At 49.8% G+C, this 16992-nt stretch overlaps 1 non-coding gene across 1 annotated transcript; it reads right to left on the reverse strand.

Moving 5' to 3' along the window:
- Positions 1-278: 278 nt before the first annotated feature.
- On the reverse strand, positions 279-385 carry LOC131498695 (U6 spliceosomal RNA). Its single transcript, XR_009255565.1, has one exon. It is a non-coding gene; the product is annotated as a U6 spliceosomal RNA (small nuclear RNA).
- Positions 386-16992: the final 16607 nt, after the last annotated feature.

Consider the following 16992-nt stretch of genomic DNA (forward strand, 5'->3'; position numbering starts at 1 on the left):
TTTAAAACATTTTTTTTTAATTTTTTTTTAATTTTTTTTTTTCAACGTTTTTTATTTATTTTTGGGACAGAGAGAGACAGAGCATGAACGGGGGAGGGGCAGAGAGAGAGGGAGACACAGAATCGGAAACAGGCTCCAGGCTCCGAGCCATCAGCCCAGAGCCTGACGCGGGGCTCGAACTCACGGACCGCGAGATCGTGACCTGGCTGAAGTCGGACGCTTAACCGACTGCGCCACCCAGGCGCCCCTAAAACATTTTTAACAACAGGTGTAGTTACGAAAACATGGAACCCTTCACGAATTTGCCTGTCATCCTTGCACAGGGGCCAGGCTAATCTTCTCTGTGTCCTTCCAATTTTAGTATATGTGCTGCCGAAGCAAGCACCCTTCACACTTCTTTTATTTTATTAAAAAAAATTTTTTTTTAACGTTTATTTATTTTTGAGACAGAGAGAGACAGAGCATGAACGGGGGAGAGTCAGAGAGAGGGAGACACAGAATCCGAAACAGGCTCCAGGCTCTGAGCTGTCAGCATAGAGCCCGACGCAGGGCTTGAACTCACGGACCACGAGATCGTGACCCGAGCTGAAGTCGGCCGCTTAACCGACAGAGCCACCCAGGCGCCCCCACACTTCTTTTAAAAAGAACGACCAGCACCAGGTCTGCCGAGGGCTTCCAAGAGCTTTTGATGTGCATTTCCCAACTTTGCCTCAGGTGACTTCCAGTTGGTAGTTTGAAATAGGGCTTTGGTGGGAGTATTGGCACCACAGAAATTGGCAAATGTGCCAAATCGGGACTTCACAACCACCCACAGGCCGCTGTTCCATTTTACCAGCACACCACAGACCAGAACTCTAACATGCGGTATAAAAACAGAAAAAGAGCAGAACTGCTTTGGTTGAAGCAGGAGAGCCCCCTCCCCAGCAGGCTTTGCCCAAATCCGGGACTTGAAAACTGTCATACCAGGAGAAGCCTGAGATTTGCTCCAGCTCTCAGTTCTGCGGGTCTCAATAATAGGCCACAGAGGATACAGAAGGGAAATGCACAACAATAAAGAGGCTTGGGTTTTACAGCTGCCTTCGGCCTTGTGGCAAGTCAGCTTTGAGGGGCCAGGAAGCGACTCTGGGAGATGCTTGATCCTGCAGGCCCCCGAGGCCTTGTGGTGGCCTCGTGGTGGCCTCCGAAGGTCAGGTCGGGCATTCAGGAGAAGTCTTATACCAGCAGGTGTCTGAGAGGCAGGAGGAGGATGAGACTGCCTGGGGGTGGGGGTGGGAGGCATGCCACCCATCTCCTCTCCCTGACCTCCCCAACCCCGACCTCCTGGGTGAAGGGATGTGACTTGGGTCCATTCAGGCACGGAGAGAGCTGGAACCTTCTTGGGGAAGCCCAGTGGACTTCATCAATATGTGGTGGGGAGGATACCAAACAAGAGAGGCTGAGACCAGAAATCAAAGGCAGGGCTCAGCCCTCAGCTCCAGCGGTCCCTGACCTTGACAACTTCTGTATTTCAGTAATGTTTTGTGGGATGGGACTGCTAAACCAGGGTTAAAATCATATTCATTTTCAATTTGGTCTTTTCAACAAGGAACATAGAGGGTGGTCACCAGGGATCATAACCTCATTCAGCTAGGAGTGAAAGGACCCACTCAGCAAAGCAGGTTTCACTCCTACATTTGCCCAGGTTCTGTGAAGAATATAGAAGTCAGTATTCCCAAAGCTTGCTTTCTTTCAGGTTTATTAGAATCAGCCAGGCTGATTCATTCTTGCGGAGGGGGCGGAGGGGGAGAAACGCGCAGAAGGAAAGAAAAACAAATATTTGCAGCTGAGAGAAACCTGACATTTAATTGAGTTGTTTCTAAATCTGCCAATCACTAGAATTACTAGGAAGATTTTAAAAATACAATGTCTTCCCCCGGCCCCTAAATTTACAGATTTAAAAATCTCCGATGGTGGGGGAGGGGTTCTGGTGTTTGGGAGCCATTACATTCACTCTCCTGGCCGTCCACAGTGGAGACAGAGACCATCAATTCGACTTTGTCTCCTTTCTTTTTAAATATATGTATTTATGGGGGCGCCTGGGTGGCTCGGTCGGTTAAGCGTCCGACTTCGGCTCAGGTCATGATCTCACAGTCCGTGAGCTTGAGCCCCGCGTTGGGCTCTGTGCTGCCTGCTCAGAGTCTGGAGCCTGCTTCAGATTCTGTGTCTCCCTCTCTCTCTGCCCCTCCCCTGTTCATGCTCTGTCTCTCTCTGTCTCAAAAATAAATAAACGTTAAAAAAAAATTTAAAAAAATATGTATTTATGTATGTGTTTATTTTTAAGTAATCTCTATGCCCACCGGGGGGCTCCAACTCATGACCCAAGATCAGGAGTCACATGCCCTTCCAACTGAGCCAGCCAGATGCCCCTGACTTTGTCTTCTTTCTATATCTAAAAAAGATATCCTATGGTTAACTAGCTAGAAATTAAACAAAATTTTTTTTTTAATGTTTTTTTTTTAATTTATTTTTGGGACAGAGAGAGAGCATGAACGGGGGAGGGGCAGAGAGAGAGGGAGACACAGAATCGGAAACAGGCTCCAGGCTCCGAGCCATCAGCCCAGAGCCTGACGCGGGGCTCGAACTCACAGACCGCGAGATCGTGACCTGGCTGAAGTCGGACTCTTAACCGACTGCGCCACCCAGGCGCCCCAAACAAAATTTTTGAAAACAGAAAATAAAAATAAAAGAGATTTCCCTCATTCTCCCTTAGCAACTATAGGAAGAGTTTTAAAAAGTTCCTCCCTGCAGCCAGCCTAACTCCCTGCTGCATTTCTAACGCTCTCATCTGCATAACTTTACTGCTGGCTTTCAGAGTTTGCCTCCATGCTGAGTGTTCTGGGCTTATTTCTTCATTCTGCAAGAAAGGATTCAGTACCTACCAATCGCCAGGTCCTACAGGAGGTGTTGGGGAGATTGCGGGGAGTGAAATAGACAGGGTCCTTGGCCCTTGCCTTTCAGCCTTGGGAGGGAATCAGAAATAAACTAGCAACGTGCGGATGCTGGGAGAGGGGAGACAGCGTGAGGGTTAGCGTCCTGAAGAGAGGAGGGCACGGCTGTGGCCTCAGGATCGTCTGGGGAAGGAGGATGGGAGGGCAGGGATCATAGTTCCTGGCCGAGAGAACAGCATATGTGGGGCTCAAGTTAAACAGCAGAGCGGACCTCCAAGAACCAAGTGGAAATCCATACAGCTGGGCATTGTGCTTCCTGAACCTTTCTGTCATTTCTATGGCCCTTCCCAGAAACCCCTCTAAGCTCCTCCATGACGCTCTGGGCCCTGAGGAGCGAGGAGCCCACAGCAAGACAAAGAACTTTTGTCTGATCAGCTGAGCTATAATGAGACAATGATCCCCAGGACCCTTATTTATGCATCCAGCATGGAGCTTTACTGATGTAAGAGCAGCACCGGATTACTGACTCACAGTCAGCCATGCATTTTACAAGAATTCCGCAATGTCTGTCTTGGATTTTATTTCTGCCTAACTTCCCTTTCAGCTTTCTTTTTAAAAGCCTCGCCTCTTTGCTGTCTTTGTACTTATCTCTTTCTGAAGTGGAACAAGTCGAGAATATGCGGGTTTCGGGGAAATCTGCTGTCCCCAGGGTCCTTCTCCAATGAAATGCAGGTCAAACTGAGATTTGGAGTTGAAAGCCGATTAGTGTAAATGTTCACATCTTAGAGAGTCTAACTAATCTGCCCATCAAGGCTGCTGATCCCATCCTGTCTTATTTGCTGCTGGGGGGTTATGTGTGGAAGGGGGGAGGCAAGGACGGGTGCAGAGTCAGCGCCAGTGATGTGCCAGGCAGAATGGAATCTTTGCACGGTGGCTCCTTGAAAGGGAGGGTAGCAGGGAGGGGGCAGATGCTGAGAGGCTCATGGGAGCCGTGCCAACAGATGGGTCTGCCTGGGTCCCTGACTAAACCAACTAACCCTTCCTGAGCCGATCCGGATGCGGGGCCAGAACTCATTATTCTTCCCTGGGATCCCGAGTGACGCAATAGGGGCCACGAAGGAATTCACTGGTCAATGCTAGTTGGGTGGGTGGGAGTCCGGAGGTTAGGAAGGGGCAGGCACGGGGGCGGGGGGGGGGGGGGTTGCTTTGATTAAGCCCATGGGAGCTGAGCCAGCCGGGCAGAGAGGAAGGATTGCTTTGGCATTCTCCTGCAGTTACCAGGCCTCCCCGCCTGCCAGGCTGCTGGTGTGCAGAGCCCAGCCCCCTCCCCAAAGAGCCCCTGAGAGGGGCCAAGAGAGGGGGGAAGGCCACCCGTGGCCTTGTGAGGCTGAAGCACAAGCTCCTTCCTCAGCTGCCAGGGAAGAATTTAATTACCAATTAAAGCCCCCTCCATCTGTTTCGGGCCTGCCAGAGAGCTCTCTCTACCCTTTAATTACATCTCTGACAACAATTTAACTCAATTAGCTGGTAAACACAGCAGAATGCAGGCAACCCAGGGCACCCTCTTGTCCCTGCCATCTGTCTGTCCGTCTTATGCTTTCCCCACTCGCTCTCAGTCTGTCTGTCCTGCCCCTGCTTCCCCCTCTCCTTTTGGCCACCCCCTCACTTTGCTCTTTTCCTTCTCTCTTCCCCAACATCTCTTGTCTGTCTCACACCAGCTGGGTTCCACCCCCCCCCCCCCACCTTTGTCATGCCACCTTCCTTTCCCATCTGCTGTCTGTCTGTCTGTCCCTATCCCTCTGTTCTGTCTCGTTCCGTCCATTCCGTCCTTCTCCGCAGGCCGGTCTCCAGGGAGCCCACCTGTTCCCTTCCTTCTTCCAGGCTTCTTTCCTGCATTTAACCAAACCCACCCCTTCAACGTGTCTTCTTGGAGTCTCCTCCCTGGTTTGTCTCCCTAACCTTTACCATCTCCTTTTGTTTCGTCCACGGAGCTCAGACAAATGTGAGTCCGAGGAATAAGAGCTACCATGTTTTGAGGCTGTCTTTTGCCAGTCCCTGGCTAAGAGCTTTATGTATTTTGTTTTGTTGAATCTTCGCAAAAATTCTATGAAGTAGGTATCATACTCCCCACTCTGCAAGTGGAATCCTTGATGCTTTGGGGGATTTTGCAACTCGTGTGGGATCGCAGGAGGGGAGCAGCTTTGCAGATACCAGAGAGGGCCTGAGTATTTGGGGAGAGGCTCCGTGTTGCCCAGATGAAGGGCAGAGCAATGGGTCCCCAGATAACAGTGGATGGAAATTAGGGATGACTTTTGAGAAGCTAACCTCTATTTCTGGTGGAGGGAGGCTTCCAGATTCTAGTTTGCCACAGTGTTGAAGAAGTTTCTCAGTCCCCTGAGGAAGTAAAAATAAATAAATAAGTAAATAAATAAATAAATAGGACCCCAAGGAGTAGGAGAGGAGAAAAACAAGTAGGCTATAATTATCCTAGCAACCCTCCCCTGGAATGAGAGCGGGAGGGCGGTAGAGAAGGGCAGCCTGATCCGTCTTGTGGACAGGCAGGGACATGATGGAGACCCCAGGTCAGCCAGGTAGTCACATGGCTGCGGCTCAGGCAGACCCCAGCCAGATAAAACTCATCTGCTTTCTTCTCCCGTCCTTCCTCGGCTGACTAATCATTCTTCCTGTGATTAAAACAGAAAAGAATTGGGGTGGGGGGGTGGTGGGGGGGGAGACTACAGCAGAGAAGGGGAGCCTACTTCTTATCTCTATTTTCTACCTTCCTTTGGTTTTAAGATTTGTAGTCCTTCCCCAGAAGTTAGTTTCACTTGGGGTTTAGAACCCATACGCCTTCACTCAGCTTTCTCCCACCTTAAGCAGGAGTGCTGGGATCCCAACTAAATTCCTCAAGTGCAGGAATTGTGCTCTGAAAGAAATGCCAAATATGGGCCGGGGTCAGCATGGCTAGGGAGACTGTTACATCACCTAGAATTTTCATCGTTAGTAATCTGTCAAGGGGAGTCCTATTCTGCAGGTAGATACGGAAAGTTCTAGGCTGAGGCAACCAAGGGGCAGAGAAGAGAAGCAGAGAGCACTCCAAAGGAGGTTCCTTGTTCAGACTTCCCAAGCCTATGAAAGCACTGGGTTTGTGAGCAGTTTCTGTAAACATGATCTAATAAAGACCACAGAGTAATGAGGCTAGTGGGTTTTTTGTTTGTTTGTTCTAAACAGACACATGATTGCCTAGAATTTCAGAGTTCAAGGGACCAGAGAGGTCTATTCAATCCAGGGTCCTTCCCGCTGCAAGAATTCTTATTACAGTAGCCTTGAAAATGTCTTTCTTTGAATACTTCCTGTGACAGGGAACTCACTATCTCACTATGTATCCCCTTTCTATATTCAGACTGGTTTAATGTTTAGAAAATTATTTCTCATATTGTCTCACCATAATTCCCATCCTTCTGTCCTTATTTTCACCTTGTGAAGTGATGGAGAATGTGTAAACTTTCTCCCCAGTTCCGGAAGCTAATCGAATGTCTAGAAGGCAGCTAATAGGAACCCCGGAGAGTTTAGCCATCCCTAGTTCCTTCAGTCATTCCTCAAATGCTCTCATTTCAAAATCTCACTATTCTCTTTCCTTATGCCTCTTTTCATTAGCAATGTCTTTCTTTATACATACTGCCCCAGGCCTAAAATGAATGCTCTAGATTAAGTCCAATGGGCAGAGGACAGAGAAAGACTATCACCTCTCTTGTTCTAGAGACTGTACTTTTATTAATGCAGCTCTGAATCTATAATTTTTTTTATGGCAACCACAGATCATAGTAGCCTCTATCAGCCTATGGAGGTTACAGTCAACCAAACTTATTTCTTTGGGTACATGCCACCTTTAGGCCATGTCCTCCTCATCCCTACTGAATTATTAATGCTTTTAGTGACAAATAGGAAACATATCAGTTAACCCTTTTAAATTTAATCTCATGCAACTTAATTGAACACAGATGGAGCATTATCACATCTCACTGTGGTCGATTTGGGCCAATGTTCCCATCCTACCAAGGTCTTAGATCCTGAGCCCTTCACCCAAATATTAACCAGCTCTGTATCATCCCCAGGTCTGATGACCTTGGCTTCCTTCCATGTCTTCATCCAACCCTCCATAAAGTGTCAAAGAGTACTGTGCCTTGGGGCGCCTGGGTGGCTCAGTCAGTTAAGCGTCTGACTCTTGATTTCCACCTAGGTCATGATCTCATGTGAGACTGACCCCGCGTTGTGCTCTGCGCTGACAGTGTGGAGCCTGCTTGGGATTCTCTCTCTCTTCCTCTCTCTCTGCCTCTCCCCTGCTCACACTCTCTCTCAAAATAAATAAATAAATAAACATAAAAAAAAAAGAATCCTGTGCCTCCTGAGAGGACTATTTTGAAAGAATCAATGTCTAAATGAGTCTCTCTCCTTCAAATGGAGGCCATAGTTGGGGTGTTTTTTTTTTAAAATAACTTTCAACTTTGATAAATTTCAAACTCAGAAGAATATCAAAAATAGTACAAAGAACTCCCATATGCCCTTTACCCAGACTCATTCACTGTTTACATTTACCTGTTTGCTGTATCCTTCTCTATCCACATGTGTACTTATGTATTTTTTTCCCTGACCTTTTTGAAATTTGGAGACATAACGTCCCTTTAGTATTCAGTTCCTAAAAGGCATTCTCTTGCACAAATAACCTCAGCATGATGATCAAAACCCAGAAATTGAACACGGCTGCAAGACCACTATGTAACTCACAGTCCATATTCAAATTCCATCAACTTTCCCAGTAATCTCCTTTATAACTATTCCCATCCCCACCTTCCTCCACCTCCAGTCTGGGCTCTGATCCAGAATCATACATGGCATTCAGTAGTCAAGCTCTTTAGTAGGAGGCGATGGCTTTATTTCAACACTTTGCTAAAAGCAGTTTGGAAACTTTTTTGAAAAACACCAGCCTACGAAAAACAGTGAAACCATCCCACCTCCCAAGGATGAAGATCGAATACCACCGAGGACAGCAAAACAAATGTGTCGCAGACTCTGCAGGCACTTCCCGTGAAGACTTCGCCAATGTTTTGCGCCATGGAAACATTTGGAACAAGTGCAGCCACCTGATGAGGTAACTTTGGAGGGAATATCCTCAAAGACAGGCAGGACGCCTAGGGCATTTGCTTCTAAATTTGCCTCAATCCATGATAGTCAAACTGCACACCATCTTAGAGTTTCAGTTCCTGGAGAACAGAGACAGGATGATGGGCACACCCTTCTTGGTTCATTTGTTGAAGCGTCCCGCTGCTGGGGCTAAGCCCGGGCTTAGTCCCCCAAAAGGGCTATTTATACTTGCCAGAAGATGAACCTTTCCCCTCTAAGGTCAGTCACGAGGGAGGAAGGGAGGCAAACGAAGATGTACGGGGCTATCAATTCCCAACAACTCAAAACATGTGTCAGGCTGATGGAGGGTGGATAATGTCGACTTTCCACCAGGCTGTGCGGTGGTCGGCTCAACGCAGGCTCCAACGAGAACTCAAGTCAGTGATGACCAGCGTTTCTGTAGATCGTCTCCCTCGTGCTAGGTTCAAAGCCTGAGATTAGAGCCCAGTATATAATTGCTTCCCTTTCTCCCTCTCTTCCTCACACCAGTGAGGCACCAAACCTTTTCACGCATCTCACACTTATTCTTTCCTCTCCGTTCTGGTCCAGGTCCTACTTTGCTGGCCCCCCGGGCTCCAGTCTCTCTTCTATCAATTCATTTGATGTATGTACTACCACTAGATTAAGTTTCCCTTTAAAAAACTCTATCTATCTGTCTGTCTATCTATCTATCATTAATTTCTCCATGTCTATATTCAATACTCCTTAAGGTTCCACGTCCGTCTCTCACCCCATCTCTTATGGGGATCAGGTCCCCATGGCTCCTTTGGGGGAGGGGTGCCTGGCTCCAAGTCCTGCAACCCTTCCCTCTGGCCTGAGTGTTGAAAGCATTTGGCATCCATTGAGCACATAACCATTAGACACAATGCCATACACTTTACTTGGACTAAGTCAGTTGTTTCTTCCACAACCCAGTGATCTAGGGATATTATAATCCCCGTTTTACCGATAAGGAAACCGAGGCTCAGAAAGGCTAAGGAATTTGCCCGTGATCATCCACCTAGGGAGTGGAAAAGCCAGGATTCGACCCAAATGGTCTGAATCCAGAGCCCCTGCTCTGAACCACCCTGCTATGGCTGTGGAGAGGACATTCCACCCACCCCAAGACTTTAAATAATGATGCTGATGATAGTAAATAATATTTTTCTAAGGAAAATAGGGTTCTGATCTGCTCAAGCAGCTTTTCCAGTGTTTAATAGCTTCATTCTCGCAAAGCACTTGGGAAGGAAATATAAATTCAATCCCTTTTTGTATGAGAAGATAAAATGAGCCGCAAAATAACATTAGAATTTCGCCTGGTCTTTAAAGGGCTACTTTCTTCTTTTCACTTTGTGTTTTGGCAAGGGATAGTAATGAGGAAGCCTCTAACCTCAGAACAGTCTAAGTCTACAGACCGTCTCCCGTGTTTCTGAATCCCAGGCCTGGCCAGAAATCTGTAATTTTCGGCCTCCACCATGGCCAACGCCACTCCCCATTTCCTAGTGAGCTGGGGCTTAGGGGAATTGGGTGAGGATGGCAGAAAAAGGGTCGGGTTGTGTTTTCTTCTAATCGAGGTCAAGTTTGGGGTTCCAGTGGGGCCCAAAGTCCCCCCCATGCCTCCAGAAAAGAAGACACAGAAAACAGGAAACATTGTATGTGTTCAGTCTGTGTTCACAGAAGACATCTCAGCAAGGCAGACCCTATCACAGCCAGCTGATGTCACCAAGACAGGAGGGGAAGATGGAAGAAAGAAACAATGGAAGAAGAGACAAAGGGAGGGAAAATGGAGCAAAAAGTGAAGAGTAGAAATACGGTGGGGGAGGGGGCGGAGAGCAAAGGGAAAAGCAGAGGACAGAAAGAGGGACAATTCGAAGCCATCATCTTTTGCCCACTTCCTTTCCCCCATCCCTACCCCCAAGGGTGAAAGCCTCTCGCCCCTCCCTGTAATCCAGAGGGGGACACAGATCCTCAACCTCCGACTTCCGGTGCCGTCTCCCCGGGTCCAGAGGTTGCAAACGGGGGAGGCTTGCAAACAGTTTGCACGATTTCTCTCCGGTTTCCCCAGGAGTTGCCCTGTTCCTGGGGCCATTCCTTTCCCTGCAGCCCTCGGGGAGCTCCATCCCCGCAGACCCCAGCCAGGCTCCAGCCTCCCCCCTCTCCCCCGTTCCCCCAGCTCTCTGGAGGGGCTCGCGTCTCCCCGATGCGCTCCGGTCTCTGTCTGAGCCATCCATCAAGGGTGGCAGGCTGAGGGAAACATGAAAAAGAGCCTATTTGGCTATTAACATCCCCTCCCGCTTTGTTGTCTCTCTCCTCCCCACTCCCCTTCCAGCCCCCCACCCCACCCCTCCCCTTCCCCTTTTGCGGGAGACAAAACCAGACTGACAGGCTGAAGACTCAAACATTAATCAAACTGCGCTCCGGAACAACCTTTCCCTCGCATTAATAAATACATTTGCGGCCCCTCATTGGACAGTTGGCCTAATTTGTTTCTTTTTTGCGGGGAGGGGGGAGCAGCCGCGCCCGCGCCCCCCGGCTCCCAGCAGCCCCGTGCAAAGCAGATGTTCCGCCGCGGACGCGGAGCTGCGCCGAGCCGCGCGCCCCGGAGGCCGCGGTTGTCATGACGACGGCCGGGCCGCCTGCTGTCGCCGAGCACGCTGTCTCGCCCGCTCAGTGATTACCTCCATCTCCGCAGCGTTCGCCATACGGCCCGGCTTCTAATCAGATCCCCTCCCCTCCCCCGCCTCCCGGCGGCCCAGCGGAGCCCACCCTCCTCCGCCCAGCGCAATGGCCCTCCAGCTCCCACAGCCTGGGGACCGGTGAGAAGGGCGGCGGGCGCATCCCTGATGGCCCCGAGGAAAGCCGAGTGGGAGAGACACCCTGCACTCGCTGCTTGGGGATGACTGGCCCCAGTTGGGAAGAGGTTCTGTGCACCTGAAGCCACCTTTGGTGGCCCTGGACAGCCCCCATTCCTCCCACCCCCAGCGGCCCAGCCCCAGTACTGTCCCCTGGAGGCTCTTCCTCCCCCCCTCCCCCCCCCCACTTCTTGGTTATGTTGAGGCAGGTCACCTGAGGTCCCCAAGAGAGGTAAGCCAAGCAACCCTAGTTCCCCTTCCACCTGGGCAGGACTCTTCCACTGCGATTCTGAAAATGCTAGAAATGGTTTCTTCTGCACAGACTGGGGGGTAAGGTGGGCTCCTGGAGCGGTCAGAGCATTTGTCCAAGCCAGGCCCCTTGTGCTAAAACCCAGTGTTTTCTCAGACTAAGGGAGGAGTAGAGAGACACAGGTCTGGTACTCAAATGATGCAGCCTGGCCTGACTTTGGCCCATGGTTGCTTTGACCTCCTAGCCACCCCACACACCAAATGCTTCTCATGCCCCCAGGCTGAGGGGTTTTGTTTATAGGTGATCTCACATGCACTCCCAGCAGGCAGCCTTGCAAGCGATGTACTGGGTTCTTTCTCCAGGCTTGCTAGTGGGCAAGGGGCAGTTGTAAGGCCTCAGGGCCTTGGGGAACCTGGAAGTCTTTCTCCCACCCAAGTACTAACCAGGCCAGACCCTGCTTGGCTTCCGAGACCAGACTCTGGAGGTCTTTCTATGGAAAAGGGAGAATCCTTTCCTTTAGACTCTGAAACTTCATTACAAGACCCAAACATCCCTTTCCAAACATCTGTGGCTTCAGGAGAAACAGGGTAATAACAGAGGCCACAGACAAAAGAGGACAGAGGGGCGAGGGGTGAGGCCAGCCTGGAAAAAGAGCAAAACATGTGGGAGAGTGTTGCGAGGCTGTTGGTGCCGATTCCACGTTCCAGGCTAATGCACGAGCCAGGAAGTCCAAGGTGGTTGGAGCAAAAAGCAATCTGGTTTAGAGGGAGGGACCCCCTTGGAGTGATGAGAAGGAGGAAAGTTCTCCTCCGCACCAGGAACAGCTTACATAAACACTCCCACGGCATCCAATATCAGCCTCCTCCCATGTTTGCCTGCAGAGTCCCGGAGCAGTATCAGCCAATGAGAAGAAATGCTACTCTGGGCTCTTTCTCCCGAGTCTACTAAGAATCCTCATGTTAGAGCTGCAAGGGCTTTCCGAGATCTAAACCAATCCTTCATGTTACGGATGACAAAACAGAGACTCAGAGAGGGACCATAACTGGCCCAAGATCCCCTACCTAGCAGATAGTGGGACCTCGCTTTGCTCTCTGCTGTGGTGGCTGCTGGTGCCCCTCCCTTTCCTCTCCCAGAGGCAACTAACTGACTGGGAAACTGGTTTCCAAGAGGCACAGGCAGAATCCCAAAAATTTCAGGCCTTTTTAGCCGGGTCGTCACTCTGTCTGCAGAAGACCTGTCACCTGAAGGCAATGCCACTGGAGTGACAGCTCCCATTGGCCCTGGCCAGCCTAAGGCCTCTCTCGGGGGTGGGGGGGGGGGGGTGGGGGGTGGGGAAGGAGCTTTGGTGGGGCCTCCCTCAGTCGATTGTCTGCAGCTCTGTCTTTGTCTGTCTGTCACTCAGAAGTGAACCGCTGGGGGGAGAGGTCAGACTGGTTGGTGGAAAGGGAGAAAGAGGCCTGTCCCTGTCAGTGAGGGGTAGGGAAGAAGGCAGGAGGATGGTACAGATTCTTCAGTCTCTTCACCACCCCCACCCCCACCCCCCAACTCCTCAGCTCCCCTAGGGAATTCCAAGCTTTGCTCATTTCAGGACCAGGATAGCAACTGCCGGCAAAGACCCTTCTCTTCCTGCCCTATGAAATCTCGGGTCACCATTGGAGATCTACTCGCTTACCCTGCCGTGTCTGGAAGAAGGGGCTGCCAAGGAGTCTGACTCAAACCTCCTAGAAAGGGGGTTCATTGTGCCCCCCCCCATTCCACATCACCACCTCTTTGACTCCACTCCGGTGCTTGTCGGTCTCCCTGCCCTGCCTGCCTCCTCAGAGTCCCCAGGCTCCCCCATCCCCCCACTGCAATCCCACACAAATCCATCCCCTGAGAGCCCCTGTTTTCAGGCTGCCCCAGCTTCTCCTGTACACTGCACATCTCCCCAGATTGTGCGGTTTCCAGTCTCCCCTTGCTCCCCCTGCACACGAATCCACCTCCCCAGCCTCAACAGTTTTCAGGCTTCTCAGTCTCTGCCCCCCCTGTACACGAACTGTTTCCCCAGATCCTGCTGTTTCCAGGTTCCCCCATGTTTCCCCGGTATACAAATTGGCCTCCCTGGGTTCGGCAGTTTCCAGAACCCCCTTGCTCTCTCACTAGGCAGTTTCATCTCCCCAGATTCAGCTGTTTTCAGGCTCCCCTCATTTGCCCTGTACACGGATACCTCTCCCAGGTTCTGCTGTTTCCAGGCTCCCCTATTTCCCTTGTACACGGATCAGCCTCTAGCTTATGTTGATCCCAGCTGCCTAAGGGATTCAGCAGGTTTAAGGAGAATGGAAGGAAGAGGTGAGTCAGGAAGAGGAGAAAGAGTAAGACTGCCATCAGGGAAGCTCCTTATTTCTCTTGCGAGCTAGAGCCCTAAGCAGCTTGCATACAGCAGTCTCTGGGCCTCTGGCTCTACAAATAGATCCCTTGAGCCGGTCTGCCCTGGGACACCCCAATTCCCTCCTTCCTGCTGCTGCCCAGCCTCTGAGCTTTAAGTTGAGCATCCCCTGGGGGGCCCCCCATCTTGGAGGGGGTGCTCATGATGCGCGCAGGATGCAGGCAGGAACCCTCCTAAGTCCTGGGCTATCTCTCAGCCCAGCCTCCTGGTCTCTCCCCTGCTCCCCCCGCCCCCATGCTTTCCCAGCTCCTTTTTGTCTCTTTCCTACCTGCTGCACCTCAGCTTCTCTGGGTGCATTCAGGTAGAACTTCAAGAAGACCCCAAATGCACTCCCTCAGAACAAAAGAGGTACAGACCTAGAGACGCCCGCTTTTTTTTTTCTTTTAGTTGTTTTCCAGGATGGAGCGGTATTAATTTCACGTCCTGGAAATTCATTCTGTGCCCGGACTACCATCCTGGCACGCTTCTCCAGGCTTTGTAAACACTTGTTCTGTTCTTGGTGCACAAAAGCAGCCTTCCTGCCTTCTAATCCTTGTTGGGGTTTGGGCTAGAAGGGGCGGTGCGAGGCGCAGTGTTCCACAAGGTTTTCCAGGATTCTTACCTTCTCTGATTTGTTTCGGTATTGCCCCCAGAGTTTCTCACGGACCCTAGGGAAGTGTGTTTTGTTCTCCCTCTCCCTCCTGCACTCACATCCCCACCTACCCACCCATCAGCCTAATCCCCGCCATTCTGACTCTCCACCTGGCTGGTTCCAGCAAATATTCTGGGTTCACAGGGAACACATAGGAATGGCAGGCCCACGGAGTCCAGGAGATTGTCCTAACAGAAGAGAGATCTTTCTTCCAACTGAAGCTCGCACCGTGGTTCAAGACCTCACTGCTTGTGCTCCCAAGACCACAGTAGCTTTAGTTTTCCCCAGCTGTCAGTGGGGTGACTCACCCCACAGCCCAGGGAGTGCAAATAAAATTACATATGCAGAGGAAACAGAATTCTTTTACCTAACATGGCAAATAGGAGTTATTCACATAAGTCTTGTAAGAAGAAATCTATGTAAAAAGCTTTATATATATTTATATATATGCTGAATATATATTCTCCTTCCTCTGTTTGAAAATAAATGCAGTGGGGGGGGGGCACTCATTTATTAATTTCATTATTTAAAAATTTCTGTTGGAGTTGCCGTACCTGGAAACCATACAGACTACCTGTACACACTTGTCAATTAACATGTAGTCTTCAAATGGATGATTTTTTTTTCATTTTTTCAGGTTTATTTATTTTATTTTTATTTTTTTTAATTTTTAAAAATGTTTTTATTTATTTTTGAGACAAATCATTTTTTTTAAGCTTTATTTACTTTTGAGAGAGAGAGAGAGACAGAGAGTGAGCGAGGGAGGAACAGAGAGGGAGACACAGATTCTGAAGCAGGCTTCAGGCTCCGAGCTGTCAGCACAGAGCCCGCCGCGGGGCTTGAACCCACGAACCACGAGATCATGACTGGAGCGGCAGTAGGATGCTTAACCAACTGAGCCACCCAGGCGCCCCTCAAATGGATGAATTTTAATGTGTGTAAATCATACCTCAAACAATCTGATTGAAAACATGCAAGGAAAGATGTGAATTGGGATTTTGAGTCAAGAGCCCTATTTTTGTGTGTTTTTTTTAATTGCCCAGGAAGGCAGTCCTTGTGGTAAGTCTATTTGTAAGTGTTAGATTCCAATGTTCTGCCGAAAGCAGGGGGCAGCCGGGCAGAGAGAGGTGAGCAGGGTTTCGGGAAACCTGTCACCTGTTAGCTCTGTGACACTGAAGAAATCACCCTTTCAGCTCCCCTTCCCTCGTCTGAGGGTCTCTAGCTTGCTGTCCCATAACCACCCAATTTCCTTTTTCTACCACAGAGTATAAACTTAGTTCAGTGCCCAGAGCCCCTCAGCCCTCTTGCCCAATCTTCAGCTACCCTAAGGAGTGGGGCCGGGTCTCCAGTGTTGAAAGGGAGATCTGGTTTTCTTGACAGTGTATTTATCAGAGTCCCTGTTTTCTCAGTGCAATTGTCCCTGGTTCCTAGGGTCCTTCCCCCCATCCTTTCCATCAAGAGGCTCAGGCCTCTCTCTCGTGAGATGCCCCCCAACCTCAAGCTTCTGTTCAGTTATCTAGGGATCTCTAGGAACGGACTCCTGCTCAGCACTGCGGGATAACTGCCGCTGGGTAGGTGGTGAAGCCCCTCGATCTGGTTCCTGCAGGCTTTCACTGTCTCATCCCGATCGCAGCCGGGCAAGAAAGAAGTGGGCCTTGTCTTACAGCGCCATCTTCTGGGCAGACCTGTGAGAGGCGATGCTTGCAGCCATTCAGAGAAGGTGGAGATAATTTTTGGTGTCAGAAGTTTTCAAAATCTCATCGGCTTCCCATAACCAAGTTCTGAATTCTGGCCTTTCCCAGTCATCTCTTAGGAGAGAATGTTCCAGGAGGCTCCTCCCAGCCTTTTGAACCCAGGGCTGGACCCTCTGGAGTGGTAGGGATGATTCCTAACCCACCGGACCCAAAGCAGCTGAGGCCAGTCTCTTCCATTCTGTCAGTGAAACCCTGTCTCTACTTAATCTGCCCCGTACGTCCCCAACAGACCCACCTCAGTAACCCCTGTCAGTCACTAAGGAGCTGTTGCCTGGGGGTAGGGGCCTCCACGACTTTCAGAATTTCTTCTTTCCTCAAGTTTTTCTGGATGAGGGCTCATTGCAGCCAGGAGAATAAGATACATATTTCAATGCCTTAAAAATCAGGTGAGGTGTCTGAATAAAAAGAAAATGTGGGTCTGGTCAAACGGAATCAGGTGGCTCTTTTTTTTTTTCAGTATGTGTGTGTGTGTGTGTGTGTGTGTGTGTGTGTGTTTTCAGACTGGGAGTAGGTGAGGATGATAAGAGGGTACCAAACATATAAGCTACACTGTGAATTTATTACTGCTTAACACACATTTTAGGACCTAAATATCCAAATCATTGTCCCTAACGAAGTGGTCCCTTTGGAAGCTCTGTTTTGGAATGATAACCTGGAATTATCTGAATTAATTCAAAAGCACCAACTCAAATTCCGAATCAAACTCTGAATGGAACTCTGATTTTTGCAAGCTGTTTGGTGAGATCCTCAGCCTCAGTGGGTGGCGCTGTTTTAGGTAAAGAATGAGAAGTGGGTGTAGTGAAAACGATTGCCTTCTGTGAGTCATACACTGATCCTAAATTCTTGCCTCTTCAATCCACATTTCACGTTGCTCAAAGAGTCTTGCTCAGAACACGGAGTTGCTATCACTTAACTGCTTGAAAAATCTTCAGTGGCTCCCTATAGCCTTCTGAATATAAGCCAGGCTCCTTGGCTCTGTGACTGGGCAAAAAG

Source organism: Neofelis nebulosa, chromosome 16 (assembly GCF_028018385.1).
Source record: "Neofelis nebulosa isolate mNeoNeb1 chromosome 16, mNeoNeb1.pri, whole genome shotgun sequence".
In the NCBI taxonomy this organism is placed as follows: Eukaryota; Metazoa; Chordata; class Mammalia; order Carnivora; family Felidae; genus Neofelis; species Neofelis nebulosa.